The sequence below is a fragment of the Caretta caretta genome, chromosome 8 (genome assembly GCF_965140235.1).
Source record: "Caretta caretta isolate rCarCar2 chromosome 8, rCarCar1.hap1, whole genome shotgun sequence".
NCBI classification, from domain to species: domain Eukaryota; kingdom Metazoa; phylum Chordata; order Testudines; family Cheloniidae; genus Caretta; species Caretta caretta.
The window spans coordinates 62,007,440-62,023,548 of NC_134213.1; the positions used below are offsets into that span (position 1 = coordinate 62,007,440).

General features: G+C 41.7%; 1 long non-coding RNA gene across 1 annotated transcript in view; it reads left to right on the forward strand.

Moving 5' to 3' along the window:
• Nucleotides 1-14,754: 14,754 nt before the first annotated feature.
• Nucleotides 14,755-16,109, forward strand: part of LOC142073013 (uncharacterized) — a 153,972-nt gene continuing 152,617 nt past the window's right edge. The window contains exon 1 of the long non-coding RNA XR_012669669.1: nt 14,755-14,914. This is a non-coding gene — a long non-coding RNA (uncharacterized LOC142073013). The remainder of the gene's footprint in view (nt 14,915-16,109) is intronic.

Below are 16,109 nucleotides of genomic sequence, written 5' to 3' on the forward strand. Positions count from 1 at the left end.
GCTGTTTGCTTAAACCCAGTAGGTGTATTATGTCTCAAATTTAGACGGTGTAAACTGCAGGAAAGGGGTCACCATTTATTCTATACATACCTAGCATCATAAAGGCTTCATAGAAATTGCGGTGTTCGGGTGCTATCATACAAACAAACAATTAGGATAGTACAAGAGGTTGCTAAAGAAAATGTGATGAAATTAAGAAAGGGAAAATTTAGACTGAACAGCAGGGGAAACTTTCCACTGTGACATTGTCAGGTTGTGAAATACTCTGCATGGGGAAATGGTGACAAGCCAGTAGCAGGGCAGCTCTTTACAGAAGCCAGATCTCCCCTAGGGGCTGGAGATGGACCTGTGCTGGTAAGTTCTCCATCTCTGGATTTTGGCCTAGTCTATACTTAGATTGACTAAACTATGTTGTTCAGGGCTGTGAAAAATTTCACACCCTGAACGATGTGCTGGGGTCTACCTAGCCTGCAGTGTAGATGTGGTGAGTCCAATGGATGAATTCTTCCGTTGAGCTAACTACTACCTCTCAGAGAGATGGATTAACTATGAGTGGAAAAACCCCTTCTGTCAATGTAGGAAGTGTCTACACTATGGCGCTACAGCAGCACAGCTGCAGCGTCTGTAGTGTAGACGCCCTTCACTCATCACTGACATCAAAGCAAGAGTGGGGTTGACGGAAGGGAAAGTGGGAGGTGAGGGGAAATGTGTCAATGTGACATTTGTCCACCCGACACACACATCAGCAGGTGAGGAAACTGAGGCAAAGGACTGACAAAAGGTAGTTTGGGGGTGGGAGTCTCACTTTCTGTATGAACTGACAAGTTGACATATTGTTTCACCAAATTAATATAGTATGCCTTTCTCTCTCAGTAAAGGTTTCTTTGTTTTATATACAAACACATTGTTTATGACGGGAAGTATTTCCCTAGCCTCTGTTTGCCAGAAGCTGGGAATGGGTGACATGGGATGGATCACTTGATAGTTACTTCTTCTGTTCATTTCCTCTGAAGCACCTGGAACTGGCCAGTGTAAGAAGACCGGCTGTTGGGCTAGATGGACCTTTGGTCTGACCCAGAATGGCCGTTCAGGAAAGTAATCTAGGTTTTCCCAGGTTTCTGGGCTGGGGCTTGAGCCAGTGCATTTGTTAATTTAAAAAGAAATTCCTAGATATTTGAGCCCAGCTCTTCTTGTTGTCAGTACCACCTGGCATAAGACGCTTGTTTGGAACACTTAAAAATTATTTAGGGAAAGCACTGTGGTGTTAAGTGGGCAAATATTCTAATGTTTTACTTACAATTTGTTTAACACCTTGTCTGGGGGTGTAGGGAATTCACTGTGTAGAGTGATCCTACAGTGGCAGTCAGCTGAATTCACTGGAATAAGGGGTACCTTCTTTTCTAACATTTATAGTTCAATATGTATTTGGCTCTTTGAATATTTTCCTTTCTTTATGGCCTGGATCAGTATCTGGTCTTTCCTTCGGAGACCTCTCACTCCCCTAAATACCGATACAGCCAAATGCATCTTCAGTTAATATTTGTAAACACATAATTCATTGTGCAGATTTTCTGCAAGAATAGAATTTTAATGCAAAGAAAGATCTCATGACATGCTTCAGAGCTTTTTTTTTTTGCACCATGATTTTTACAGTATATCATGATAAAAGTACAGAACTCTCAAATTGAGAGATTTATAGAATACCAAGTTCACATGGGCGGAAGATGATTTGGGATCTAAAATCAGGGTCAAGGGTAGGACCTATATCATATGATCTAAAACTGCATGTGATGGTAGCTCTCTTTGCTATGCTTCTCAAAATACTTGTACAAACCTTCAAGGAGAAAGTGTAGATGGCCAGGAAGATGATGGAAGAAAACTATGGTCCCTGTTAACCATTTTGTCAAAGTGAGAAATGGCTTATGAGAATTATAGTAGAAGAAATACTTGTCAAAACTTCATCTTAAGAAAGAGCTTACAGATGACTGCAATTTGATATGGTCTGTGCTTTAGACAGGAACAGCATGAGGATATGGATATGGAACATCACATAGACTGTCTTAACAGTGCTCCTATCCTCACAATCTGAAAGCCAAAATTAATACTAAGTCACTGCTGGTATTCCAGCAAATGTTTGACACTCTGCCATAAAACATAAAGATGAGCATCTTAAAACCTTTGCCTTTACATAATCATTGGGCTTGTACCATGATCTATGCCATCAATTTTGCAAGTGATGCCTTCAGAGGTTATGGAGTATCCAGAAATATCAAATGCTACCAAATATGCTGATTTGTTTTTATTCTAAAACCAGATGCAGAAGCCCAGGACCATGACCTGGTGAAAGTATTTCAATAAATGACATTAAAATAATGACTAATGAGTGATTTGTTCTAAGTAACAAACTGATATAAATTCAACATTCTCTAAACATGGTCAAATTTTATACCTAGTTGGCAGACCCCTAGCAGTTTTCTTTTTCCAGCTTTCTATTCATTTCAGAATAGGTGAAATGTTTGACTTTTATTTTCAAGTCTTGTTTCAAAGAAAAAAAATAGTCTTCACACTGATACTGACCAAAGCAAAGGGGCTTATAACTAAAGTTAAGATTTTCACTATTATTTTTAGTAAGTCATGGACTGATCATAGGCAGTAAACAAAAATTTGCAGGAGCCCGTGACCTGTCAGTGACTTCACTAAAAATAAATGGGAGGCAGGGCTAGGTAAGAAGGAGGGGGAAGGCATGACAACTAGACTCCCAGGAGGTGGGACTGACAGTCTGAGCCCCCCGCCATGGTAGGGGGGACAGAGCTCTGACTTCCCCCACCATAGGGGGCACTGCCCCAGCTCCAGTGGGAGTGTGCAGCCCCCACTCCAGAGCTGGCAGCAGCTGTGGGCAGGGGTACACCGTCCTGGTTCCAACCCCAGCCACATGCGCACAGCCCTAGCCACAGCCGAGGGTTGGGGGGCACATGGCCCTTGGAAGCCGCAAGGGAAGCACACAGCCCGCGTTGCAGCCCCCCTCCGCAAGCTGTGGGGCAGGGGCACATGGCCCTGGCTCAAGCTGCAGGGCTTGGGTGCATGGTCCTGGTTCCAGCTTCAGCCGCTGAAGCCATGGCTGTTGGTAAAGTCACGGAATCAGTGACTGGTGTGACCTCTGTGACTAAATCGTAGCCTTACTTAGAATCATAGAATCATAGAATATAAGGGTTGGAAGGGACCCCAGAAGGTCATCTAGTCCAACCCCCTGCTCGAAGCAGGACCAAATCCCAGTTAAATCATCCCAGCCAGGGCTTTGTCAAGCCTGACCTTAAAAACCTCTAAGGAAGGAGATTCTACCACCTCCGTAGGTAACGCATTCCAGTGTTTCACCACCCTCTTAGTGAAAAAGTTTTTCCTAATATCCAATCTAAACCTCCCCCACTGCAACTTGAGACCATTACTCCTCGTTCTGTCATCTGCTACCATTGAGAACAGTCTAGAGCCATCCTCTTTGGAACCCCCTTTCAGTGGGGGTTATAATTACTTATAACAAAGTAATCTATATCTTTGTTGTCCTTCCACTAACTGAAACATGGCAAGCGAGAGAGTGGCAGGGAAAATAAAAATAAATCTCTTATCTCTCTTTCTCTCTCCATACGTAGAGAGAGAGACACCCCTTAGAGCCGACTGAATTACAAATAAGTCTAATTGAAAGAGAATATAAGGAAACGGCAAGGGGGGCAATTTATTCTTAAAACATGCTTTTTCTTGTTAAGGAGAAAACTAATGCCACAATATTTGGGAAAAATAAGAGTGAAGATCATTGGGGGGGGGCGAAACAAATTCTAATTTTTAGTTTTTTAAATACAAGACATTTAAAACCAAAAGCCTTCATTGCTTTATTCGTTGTGGACACTGTTTATAAAGGCTATTGAGAACTGCAAGGTTCTGTTTTCCAACACAGGCGTTTACTGTTCTGTGAGAAGGGGAGAGTATTTGGCGACAAGGAGAGTGGAAGGGAGAATTTGGAGACAAGCTAGAATAGCTGAAGGAATGTGGACAGTGACTCCACTGGCCCCGGTGATAAGGGGGCTGCATAGTAGCTTAGGGCCACTAATTTAGCACCTTTACTCTGTGCCCTTCCTTTGTTCTTAAAGAAGCTCTCTTCTCAGTTCCTCTCCCCTTCCTTGTGAGAAGTCCCACCTTCATATTATCTTTAGATTTTTGTACTGTCCATCACCTTGGTTTTGGAGCACCAGTCCCTGTTCTTTTCATCTGTTATTTAATAGAAATAATCCAACACAACACAGAACCCCATCTATATTCTTTTAAATGCCCACTAGTTGGACAATGGCTATAGCCTTTTAATATTTCTCACAGCAGCCAAGCATTAAGTAAATTGTGTAGCTTAAATGTGAGGATGACCACTTTTCTTCAATACAATCCTTCATCTTCTGCTGAATTTTTTTCAGCACAGAGTAACTTATAGGATGGCATAACCTAAAGCCCAGAAGACTGTCAAAACCTGCAATAGCTTGAAGTAGCAAGATGGTGAGAAGAAGGGTTCTGCGGAGTCATAAAAAGAAGATGGGGTGCCGAATGTCAAAAGAATAATTTATGTTCCACAATAGCTCCAAGAAATTATGCTTTTTTAGCTTATTTTGTAGTTAATTTACAGTATTTTGGGCTCTAGGGATTACAAAAGGTGTCATGAAGCTTCGCTATCTGAAATGTCAAGAGAGATCTAAATGGCAACTTTCAGCGTAAAATTTTCATGCAGCAACAACTTGAATTCTCCATCATGCCACCTTGAGTGGTGCACATACACTGTTTTATGTTAGTTACATGGGTAACAAAAATACACTATTATCTTAGTCCTTTCCCTAGCTATTACATCTTCACCTGCAGTTAAATCAATCAGCTGATGTATCACCATTTAAAAGTTGTTCCCAGCAATAAATGTTTCGTGGAGTCCTTTTCTAACCTGTTAATCTGCCCCAAAGTACCTGAGGGTAGATGAGAAATCCAACCTGCCAAAATTTCACCTTGGTATGTTTGATAGTTTCACTGAGGTTCAACCAGGTTGCGGGGAGATGTGGGGATGTGTGTACATATATGAGACTACGGATTAGACCTTCAGGTGGCATAAATTGGTATGGGTTCACTAACTCCCGTGGAGCTAAATTGATTTACACCATCGGGGGGCTGGGCCCCAGGAGACTGTTAAAGAGTGGAATTTAGACACTAGTAGCGAAGTACGATCATCACAACTTAAATGAGACTTTAAAAAGGAAATCTGTCAAAATTACTAGGGTGTTTGGGTAGTCAAGAAGGTAGGCCTTGGGCCTATGAGTCTGTAAGGACAATTGCCCTGATAGACCCATGCTTCAGTCTAGCCTTGGCCATAGCATTTCTGCTTGCATCTAAATGTGGTGATTGTGAAGTTCTTATACAGCTGGATAGTTTTTTATCTTGAACCTCTGTAGAAATCTACTGTTTCCACTGTTTAGCAAGAGATTATCAGTCATAAGTGTCTTCTCATTAAAAATTCAAGCTGCCTTTCATGCCTGGAAAGCAGCAACTAAGGGCCTGGTTCCAGTGGCCTTTGAAGTCAGTGGAAAGACTTCTATTAACTTCACTGGGTGTTGATGCCTGCCCCAATCGAGTAGCTTTCAGTAGCTCTGGGGACACCGGTATTTCTGTGTTATGCCATGTGTTATTTTTAGGAAGGGCAGTTGCTCTCCACTTTCTTTTCACTTCCATTATTCCAAAACAGTAAGTGCCTTTTCTACCAGACGATAAACCTGTATCAGTGAAGCTATTAATTCCACAATCACTATGCAGGCTTTGCAGAGCTAAGCTGCTTTTGCTGGAATTTTCCATAAATGTCTGAAATGGTTACAAGGAGGCACCACTTATAAAATGAGTCATATTGGGTCAAGTGAGCCCACAGAAGCAGGGATTAAACAGGTTTTTTATGGTTAGGTAAAGAGAAGAGCCAGGGATTCCATTAAGGTCTCGATGGATTTTAAGTAAAATTTTCCATAGTGGCTGTGGCACACAGTCCACTGAAAGTTAATGCGACTTAAGCTCCAAAGTAATTTATATTGCTTTTGTCAATCTAATGTGAAAGACATTCAAATACTATGGTGATGGGTGTCAGTCCAAAACCTTAATACAGATTGATAAAACCAATATTTATCTTCACCTGCGTTTGATGCTTTGGTGCAGCGGGCCATCCGATAGTCAATGGGAGGGTTGCCTAAGCAAGCACTGCAAGATTGGGCCCTTCATGAGACTTCTGTATTTTATTTATATAAAATAATAAATTAGTCTTTTGTTTAAAACAGTGGTTCTTAACATTTCCAGACTACTGTACCCCTTTCAGGAGTCTGATTTGTCTTGCCAACCCCAAGATTCACCTCTATTTAAAAACTACTTGCTTACAAAATCAGACATAAAAATACAAATGTCTTAGCACACTATTACTGAAAAATTGCTTACTCTCTCATCCTGTCTGCATGAAATTTTAGTTTGTACTGTACCTTGCTAGTGCTTTTTATGTAGCCTGTTGTAAAACTGGCAAATATCTAGATGAGTCGATGTACCCCCAGAAGACCTCTGCATACTCTGAGCGGTATGTGTACCTCTGGTTGAGAACCACTGGCTTAAAATAAGATAATGTGTGTTTTATTTACAGATAGTGTTTTCAACACAAAAATACAGTACATTTCTAGCAAACAGGATGCAACTTCTTTAAATTTCTCTCTCATTTGTCTGATATGACTCTCCTATGCTGGCTAGAAGCCCTGTCTGATTTTCCATTATATTTATTTATGTGTTTGTTTTTCTTTCTCTTTCCAATATTTTTGAGAATTTAGTCATTTGGCAATAAAAGAAGCTTTGTTGGTACATTGCAATGCTCCAACTATAAATATTTGTGAATCTGTGGGCAAATTAGAATTTAAGTTTAGTTTAATTTATAATCATTTCCAGAAGGAATTAACTATCAGATGAATCCACATTTAATGGTTATTACAGTGGTCAATAATACATGTCTTTACTTGCCTGAGCAGGCAGACAGATGTCAATAGGACCATTCTCCTAAAGACAGATTGCCTGTGTGAGTAAGGTCTGGAGAATCCAGTCCCAAGTTGCCATTTTTGTCCTTGAAATTCTAGCTTTTTTTGTTCTTTTTTCGAAAATCTTGGCTAAAGAGATTAGTGATTTTGGGTACCCAACTTAAGACACTTAAGGGATCTTGATTTTCAGAAGGATGGTGTTCAACACTATCTGAAAAATCAGGCCTCTTTAAAGTGTATCTAATTGGACTTCCAAAAATGGAGGCACCCAAAATCATTTTACTTTTGAGAATCCCAGACCATCATTTGTTGAATGATAGTATATTTTAAATGTCTCGTTAGCTCTTTTAGTGTAAGATCTATGATAACTTTAATAAATTCTAAGGCTTGAAGGGACCACTGTAATCATCTAACCTGACCTGCTGTATAATACATGGAACTTGCACAAAATAACTCCTCGTGCATAGCTTTTGAAAAACATCCAGCCTTAATTTTAAAAAATTGTCAGTGATGGAGAAGCCACTACGACCCTTGGTAAATTGTTCCAATGGTTAATTACTCACCATTAAAAATTAGACCTTATTTTCCATCTGAATTCAACTTCCAGCCATTGTCCCTTTTTCTAGATTGAAGAGCCCATTATTAAATATTTGTTCAGCAGGTACTTAGAGTGTAATCAAGTCACTCCTTAACCTTCTCTTTGTTAAATGAAATAGATTGAGCTCCTTGCGTCTATCGCTATAAGGCACTTTTTTTCCTAAACCTTTAATCTTCCTTGTGGCTCTTCTCTGAACCCTTTATCATGATCCTTCCTGAATTCTGGGCACCAGCACTGGACACAATATTCCAACAGCGGTTGCACTAGTGCCAAACATAGAGGTAAAATGTCTCTCTACTCCTACTCAAGATTCCCCTGTTTCTTCATCCCAGGATCACATTAGCTATTTCAGCCACAGTGTCACACTCAGAGCTCATGTTGAGCTGATTATCCACTGTTGTATAAATTGTCGCAGATCCATTATTTTATTTTTTATCCTAGCCAAGATACTTCCACCTCTGTAGTATCTGGGAGGCAAATAAAGTGTTTTACCATTCATTATTTAGAGCCATTTCCGTAAGAAACTTAAACGTACATAACTTTAAGCACATGAGTAATCTCCTGGAAGTGAGTGAGTAAGTGAGACTACTCATCTACTTAAAGTTAGACATATGTTTATAAAAAGAAAAGGAGTACTTGTGGCACCTTAGAGACTAACCAATTTATTTGAGCATGAGCTTTCGTGAGCTACAGCTCACTTCATCGGATGCATACCGTGGAAACGGCAGCAGACTTTATATATACACAGAGAATATGAAATAATACCTCCTCCCACCCCACTGTCCTGCTGGTAATAGCTTATCTAAAGTGATCATCAGGTGGGCCATTTCCAGCACAAATCCAGGTTTTCTCACCCTCCACCCCCCCACACAAATTCACTCTCCCAGCAGGAAGAGTGAATTTGTGGGGGGGGGGGGGTGGAGGGTGAGAAAACCTGGATTTGTGCTGGAAATGGCCCACCTGATGATCACTTTAGATAAGCTATTACCAGCAGGACAGTGGGGTGGGAGGAGGTATTATTTCATATTCTCTGTGTATATATAAAGTCTGCTGCAGTTTCCACGGTATGCATCCGATGAAGTGAGCTGTAGCTCACGAAAGCTCATGCTCAAATAAATTGGTTAGTCTCTGAGGTGCCACAAGTCCTCCTTTTCTTTTTGCGAATACAGACTAACACGGCTGTTACTCTGAAACATATGTTTATGTAGCTTTCTGAATCGGGTTTATATAGTACAGAGGTTTGCATTATGCTTTACAGAAAAAATAATACGAGATCCATATCCCAAGAATGTGAGGCCTTGATCCTGCTCCAACTGAAATCAGTGGCAAAGCAATCACTGGCTTCAAAATGAGTTGAATTAGGCCCTATAGTAAACAAGGGATTATAAGCATTGACAGATGGTGAGCTTGAGATCTGGGATGGAGACACAGTGGGGGAGGGAGGGAAGGGCAAGGGAAAAAGAAAAATTGTAACTTGCTTATAAGTATCACATGTCAAGTCTGTTCTCCTTAGGTTAAGTAATTGGTTTATATTTAGTGAAAGATTAGGGTATTTAAATGTCGTTGAAGCTAATCTTCCAGTAATAACCAGGATGATGTTCCTATGCAAATATCAGCAATCAGGTTTATTAGCTGATCATCTTCCCTAACTGTAAATAGTGCCAATTATTATGTTCAGTTAATGCATACAGATCTCTGCTTAAGCAGAGGAACACATTATGAAAGAGTTGCTTTCTAATAGTTTTTTTTCTATTCAAGTCAAATAAATTATTTTTTGTAATCCATTTTAAATGCAAGGTTTTCCCAGAATATAGAATGTTCATGAGAAAGTGGATTAATGCTATTTCTTGGAAATGTTAGTTATTTCCTCCTTTGTGCAATTGTGAGAGGCAGAGAGCTTTCTTAAATTGATCTCAGCATTGTATGGATAATCAGTCTCCTTCTAGACTTCTTATTCTTCACAATTTCTTTAACTCTTTCCTCAAACCAATAAATACCTCATGGTACATTTTTTTTTTTACACCCGAACCGTGGCACCACCCCTTCTCCTGGAGTCCTGGCCCTGAGCCCTCCCCGTTGTTTGTCCTTACTACTTTTAAAAGTGGCCCCCTTTCTCCGCTGCTTCCCCTCTGCCCCCACTCCGTTCCAGCGCCACTGATTGGGGCCAGATTTTCAGAGATCGCAACAGTTCTGTGTTGGAAGGAAGTACTATTATCCCCTTTTAAGGGGTGGGGAACTGAAGTCCAGAGAGGGAAAGTGACGTGCCCAAAGTCACACAGGAAGTCGGTGGTAGAGCAGGGAATTGAACCCAAGCCCACTATATTCCAGGCTAATCACTGATCAGGCAAGAAGCAGAGCACATTGGTCAGATTATTAATCCAAATAAAACTAAATCTCTGGCCACTACCATCAGGCAGCCTCCAGCTTCAGACTACAACCAGCTCAGTATTAACCTGTCCAGATGGGACATCAAGCAGCTGACAACTGTCAAATATTTGGCAAGTGCCCTAGACAGTGCTGGAGAATACTTGAAAGATGTAGACACTTATATAGCAGCAGTGACTGCCGTGTTTTGGGCCTTCAGTGGCCTCTGCAGGGCATTGTGACATCAGCCTTACCATCAAGTTGTGGCTATGTTCTGTAAATGTAAGTTATCCCTGATTTTATGTTTATAGGAATTTTTATAGAAAGCAGCAATATCCAGAGTCCTAACTAGTTTATTTTTAAGATGAGGTAGAGAAGATAGTGCTGACCAATACATTTTACTAGAATTTTCATCTCTAAGACGAAGAAAATTTATGCAATTGAACTGCATAATGGTAAACCAGAAAAGGAAAAAAAGAGCTTTAAATGAACCACAGATATTGGTTGAATGAGTCAGATATTTTGTATCGTTGGCTGATGCGTGGCTTGGTGGCTTTTTATGAGCAGTGCCATATTCCCCTGGAAGACTGGTATCCTTTGATGTGTTTTCAAAAAAGATGGAGACGGGAAAGAATGAGCATATGTTCATTGAATATATGGTGATGAAATGCCACAGTTATCACTGTTTGGGAGAGTATAACACATGGGCAGTGGCAGTGCAAGCTTCCTACCTCTTCCCCACTAATGTACTTCAGTCCTGTCCTGAAGGGACCGCTTCCAGGCATGAGAGAACAGCTCAGACAATAGAAATTCAATTCTTAGCATTTTCTAAGATTGCTAGTTTTAATGGGATTTTTTTGCAATGTAGACACCTATGCACTAGAAGCTGGGCTGAGACTTCAAGATCATTTCACAGAGACCAGTGAGCTCTAATGAAAGGCTTTTTATCAAGCCTTTAGTTATAGTTTTTATGCATGAATCACTGGGTGAAATTCTATAGTCTATTATGCAGGAGGTCAGAGTAGATAATGTTTCCTTGTGGCCTTGAAATTTATGAATTACGAAAAATTGCTTCAACCATGTGTAAAAATGGAGTCTGCCCTCAGCATCAAGCAGATATCACTTGACAGCGGGGGAGTCTGACAAAATACAAGAAGTGAGGCAGAAAATAGTAGCATTTACATCATCAGAACAAGTTTAATTGGCTAAACATACCCAAGTCAATGGAACTACTTCTAAAGTAAGGTGTGACACAGAGTCTGTGTCAATAGTGTATATTTCATAAGGAGCAGACATCTCGATGAGAGATCAATAATGGAAAAATACATCCTGCCTCTAAACAAGATAGTAAATTGGTTTCAAAGTCAATATTTGGTTAATACAAGCATCCAAACACCAGCCTGGGAAATACCAGTGGCCAAAGTGGAGACATGAATTTAAGTGAGAGGAGGTGACACAAAGTGCTGTGTTATCTGGCCCTAATAGAGCACAGCATCTATCGATGAGCAGAAGCCGATTCATCCTCAGGACACTGGTTTCAGTTGTGTGTTAAGTTTCTGACTGAGCTGAGGTAACTTAACTTGATTTGTGAAGTTCTTAGAGAGGGGCAGGACAGGGGCCTAGCAACAGGTGGGCCTGGGTGGGCTGAGGTGCACCTACTTAGCATCCAGGCCCTCCTAAATCTGAGCAGGGGTATGAAGCATCCACACACAATGAGCCGACAAAGGACTGTCACAGATACACATCTGCCACCCCTTCCCCTGGCCATACTGTCAGGCCACTAACAGTGGGGCGGGAAGGATTGGAAAGGAGGCGACGGGAACCACCACCTGACATATGGAGCGCAGGACCTGTGCTCAGAAATCAACCTCTTGTGTGGTGAGGGGTGGCCACCCCACCTCTCCCCAGTAGCAGGCACATGGGGTGCAGCGCTGGGTCCCTGCTGGATTCAACAACACGGAGCACTGCATCTGATCCCTGCGAGTGCGGGGCGAGGAGGTGCCATGGCTGCCCCCAGGGGAGGTGAGCTGAGCCTGGCGATGAAGGAGCTGCTGGCGGTGATTGCCCAAGGTGAGGCATGCACGTACTCAGCTTTGCCGGTGAAGCCCTGCCTCTGGGAAGAGGGCATGCCATTGGGTGGGAAGCTGAGCTAGCACAGTCTGACATTGCCTGTCCACCCGAAAGTCGGGGCCAACCCAAATTTCCACTCTTAGCTATGCCCCTGGGGTGGGGTCAAAGGTAAAAGATAAGAACCTTATTTGCCAAAACAACTATACAGAGATGGCTACCCTCATCTTTGCAGCTGTGTGATTTCTGTGTACGCAACACGAAAAAAAAACAACAACCCACAAACCAAAGCAAAACATTTCTAATTATATTCTAAAAGATCAGTCAATGTTTCAATGTTTGTGTGTTTTGTTTTGTACTTAGTATCATGGGAAAAAAAACACCTGAATCTGTCACTTTGCTGCCTTTAATGAGTAGGACATATTTCAGGACATAGCAAGTCCTCTGGATATGGTTATTTACCCCTTGAGAGTACCCAAATGTTTGCAGTTTGTGAATTTATACTGCACTGCATATACGGTGCTTCAGAATGGACCAGAACTTTTAAACTAGCATTGACTAAGTGAAAGCTGGCCAGTTGGTTGCATATTACTAGTCACTAATTTTGAGCCGAGTGTTAGATCTCCTTCAAATTGTATAAAACTTATGTTAAGATGCCTACCCAATAAAGTCCAAATTGTAATTTAATGCAGCAATACATAAGTGTAGATGAGGATATTTTTAATAAACAAATGACACTAACAGCATACAAATAGGCTGCTGGTTCTTGTCTGCCTGTGCAAACAGCCCCCTCCCCTTCCCAAAACTGATTGTTTAGTGTATAAATATGGGAGCTGTGCATGGGCCAGATCCTTTGAAGTGATATAAGCACATACTGCCAAATGCGAAGGACTCAAAACTATCTTTGACAGATCTCGGTTCTCAGTGACTGAAATCTTGGTTTTGATTATTCAGCCTTGCCTCTATTTTCTGCATGACTGTTGAGGAAGTCAAAGGTGGGTGGGGGGCAGAGCTATGTTCCTATGTGGGTTTCAAAGATGAAGAAAACCATGGGAGTTGAATAATATCTAATTGCAGACATAAAATATATATTTTGCAGCTGACTCTGCTGTGGGAGATGTTTATATAGCTGGCATTTTGCATGGAGGGTGATTTTGCAGCTGATTACTCAGGTCAGAGGAGGTTTACAATCTGAATACTGATGAAAGAGCTTCTATAGCAGCTGAGACCAAAGATGATTGGCGAGGTAAATGATCATTTGTATTCCCCTTTGTACTGGAAAGTAATGCATGCTTTTACAGTAATGGGATCTGGCGGTCACTTGTTGAAATAGTGGGAGCTGGTGCAATTGTACTTCATTAGAGAGATGGAGGGTGATTTTTAGTTCAGAAGCAAAAGGCCTTTTTCAGGGGAAATGTTTTAGCAGCATGCATATGGCAGTATTTATAGTACTTTGTGCATCATGGCCTGGATGGCAATGCTGACTCACCTCTCCCTGAACTAAAACCAGTGGTTCATTTGATAGATTTTTAGGGTTGAAGCCACAATTTTCACAAGTGACTATTGATCTGGGGTGATTTAGTTTTTGAGTGTCCAATTTGAAACACCCCATAGCCCTGATTTTCAGAAAGTGCTGGGCACTCACTTTGTGGTAAACTGGTCCCTTATACAGTATCTCAGGATGGGCAGCCAAAGCCACTGGTAACTTTTCAAAATATTTCTCCTCACCTGCAAGCTAAAAACAGGACAAATGCAATTTCCAACCTACTCCAAAGACGAGGTTGGGTTTTTGGATTGTTACGAGTCCCCCAGTTTTATAGCTACCCATGTTGTCCCCGCTTTGAGGATAAAGAGTGGACTTCACTCTTCAGATCTGCAGGGCTGTCAATCTAGCTCTCAGGTCTCCCTCTCAAGTGTTGTCAGGGAAAGGTTAAACAAAGGGCATATTTGAAGCAGAAATCACCTTTTAAAATGGCAGTTGCTTATCTTATGTGCTTTTCTGTGCTAAAGCATCATGGGATTGGAGGACCACAAAGCTGCTGCCAATGAAATCTGAGTTAGGTTTTGTTTGAGGGAAGGCACTTTGGGGGTAGCTCCTGCATAAAAGTTCTTTTCCCACTTTACAAGCCTAGTTCAAGCGTCCTGCTTTTTTAAGTATCCCAAATTCCCTATCCTATTACAGTGATTTTCTCCCGTCTTGGTTTCAATAACCTTTCAATACCGAGTCTTCACCTTTATCTGACCAATATCTTTTGTCAAATATGGTCATAGAATGTGCTTTACATTAACACATTCTCTTTTAGATAAAGAATTTACACTGGAAATACTGATAAGGTTTCTGAAACATAGTGTCTGTTCAACCCACACACAGACAAGGTCATAGAGTAATCACTAATGAGAGAAGAAGTTATAATAAATGAAAGAATTAGAACAAATGTTTGTTGTACAGAACCTTGGTAAATCAGTTGCTTGCTTCTCTCAAAATTTATAACAAACACACACATTTCCTAGTTCATAACCTGATACTTCACATAAGTAGTGAAGTGAAATAAAAATCTTGGGTTTTTGAACAATTTTTTCTATTTTATGAACAATACTTACTTATTTTATGGTTGGAGAAATATATAAAAATGTTCCGTGTTCCCAGTGGGTGATTTACAAGGGCACTGATGCATGCAGTGGAAAACACACAAAGCACGAGAAAAACAGCAGGCATAAGCGGCTACAGTGAACGGGGCAAAAAGTGGGAAATTTGGAGGGAACTACAGACGAGTGATTTAAGTCTATTTTGCACCGGAGTCTGGAGCTTTTTGAAATGCATGTGGGTATGACTGTTATATTTCACATCAAATATACTTCATCTGTACATTCAAATTGCCTTTTCCTCTCTTTTAAGCTTTCTTCAGTATTTACTTTACAGTATTTCCACTTGTATTTTTCCTGTGTGTTTACAAAAATTAAAGTACCACAACTTCCATGTACTTATTGCTAAGGCTATATTTTAGTCAAGGTATTTTTAGTAAAAGTCATGGATAGGTCATGGGCAGTAAACAATGACCTGTCCATGACTTTTATTATAGGCTCCTGACTAAAACTTGGGGGGAGGGGGAGATGGGGACATGACTGGCCCGGGGAGGGCAGCCCTGGGGGTGCTGCAGGTGCTTGGGGTGTGGGTGGCCCGGGGGGGGGGGCACTATGGGTGCTGGAAGCAGGGATCTGCAGCTTCTAGCTCCAGGTGCTGCCTCCGCCCCGTTCTGCAGCTCCCATTGGCTGGGAACCACGGCCAGTGGGAGCTGTGGGGGGCAGTGCCTGTGGGCGGAGCAGCACATGGAGCTAGGAGCTGAGGGATGGGAGTTCTTGTTGCCCTTCTGAGGAGCCCCCCCACTCCCAACTCACTCCTGCTGCTGCAGATCAGGGTGCCTGAGACTGTCCCAGAAGCAGTCAATGCGACTGGCCCAGAGGCTGCCCTAGCTACACTGGCTGCTGCAGAAGTCACAGAAAGTCATGGAATCCGTGACCTCCATGACAGAGAGCCTTACCTATTGCCAACAATGTGTATTTAGAATCACTGTCTGTGATTAATTTTAAGTTTTTATTTTGCTCCAAGATGTGCTGTGGCTGTGACAGGAAGTACCTCACAAAGGATGTTTTAAAGATTCTAGTACACAGTATTATGGGCACATGCGCACAGACCCATGTCTGCTAAGTCTGGGCTGCTGCTGACTGTAGAACTTCTCCAGAAAGACAAGAAAAGCTGCTCCTTGAGAAATCCTGTAGGATGATCAGGCCTGGAGAACCCCTTCCCTGATAGGTCAAGGGGAAGAAAAGCAGGCCTGGGAACCACATCTATGGCCCTTGGCATGGAGGAAAAGAAGAGGAGGATGCTCAGAATAAGCAGCTGGAAACCTCCTGAAAACCTCGATAGTGGTTGGAGGTGCCATTGTTGCCCTGTTACCAGGAAGCTGCAAATGTTTTTGGCACCATGCAATAATAGTTACCTGTGTGGGTAGAAACTG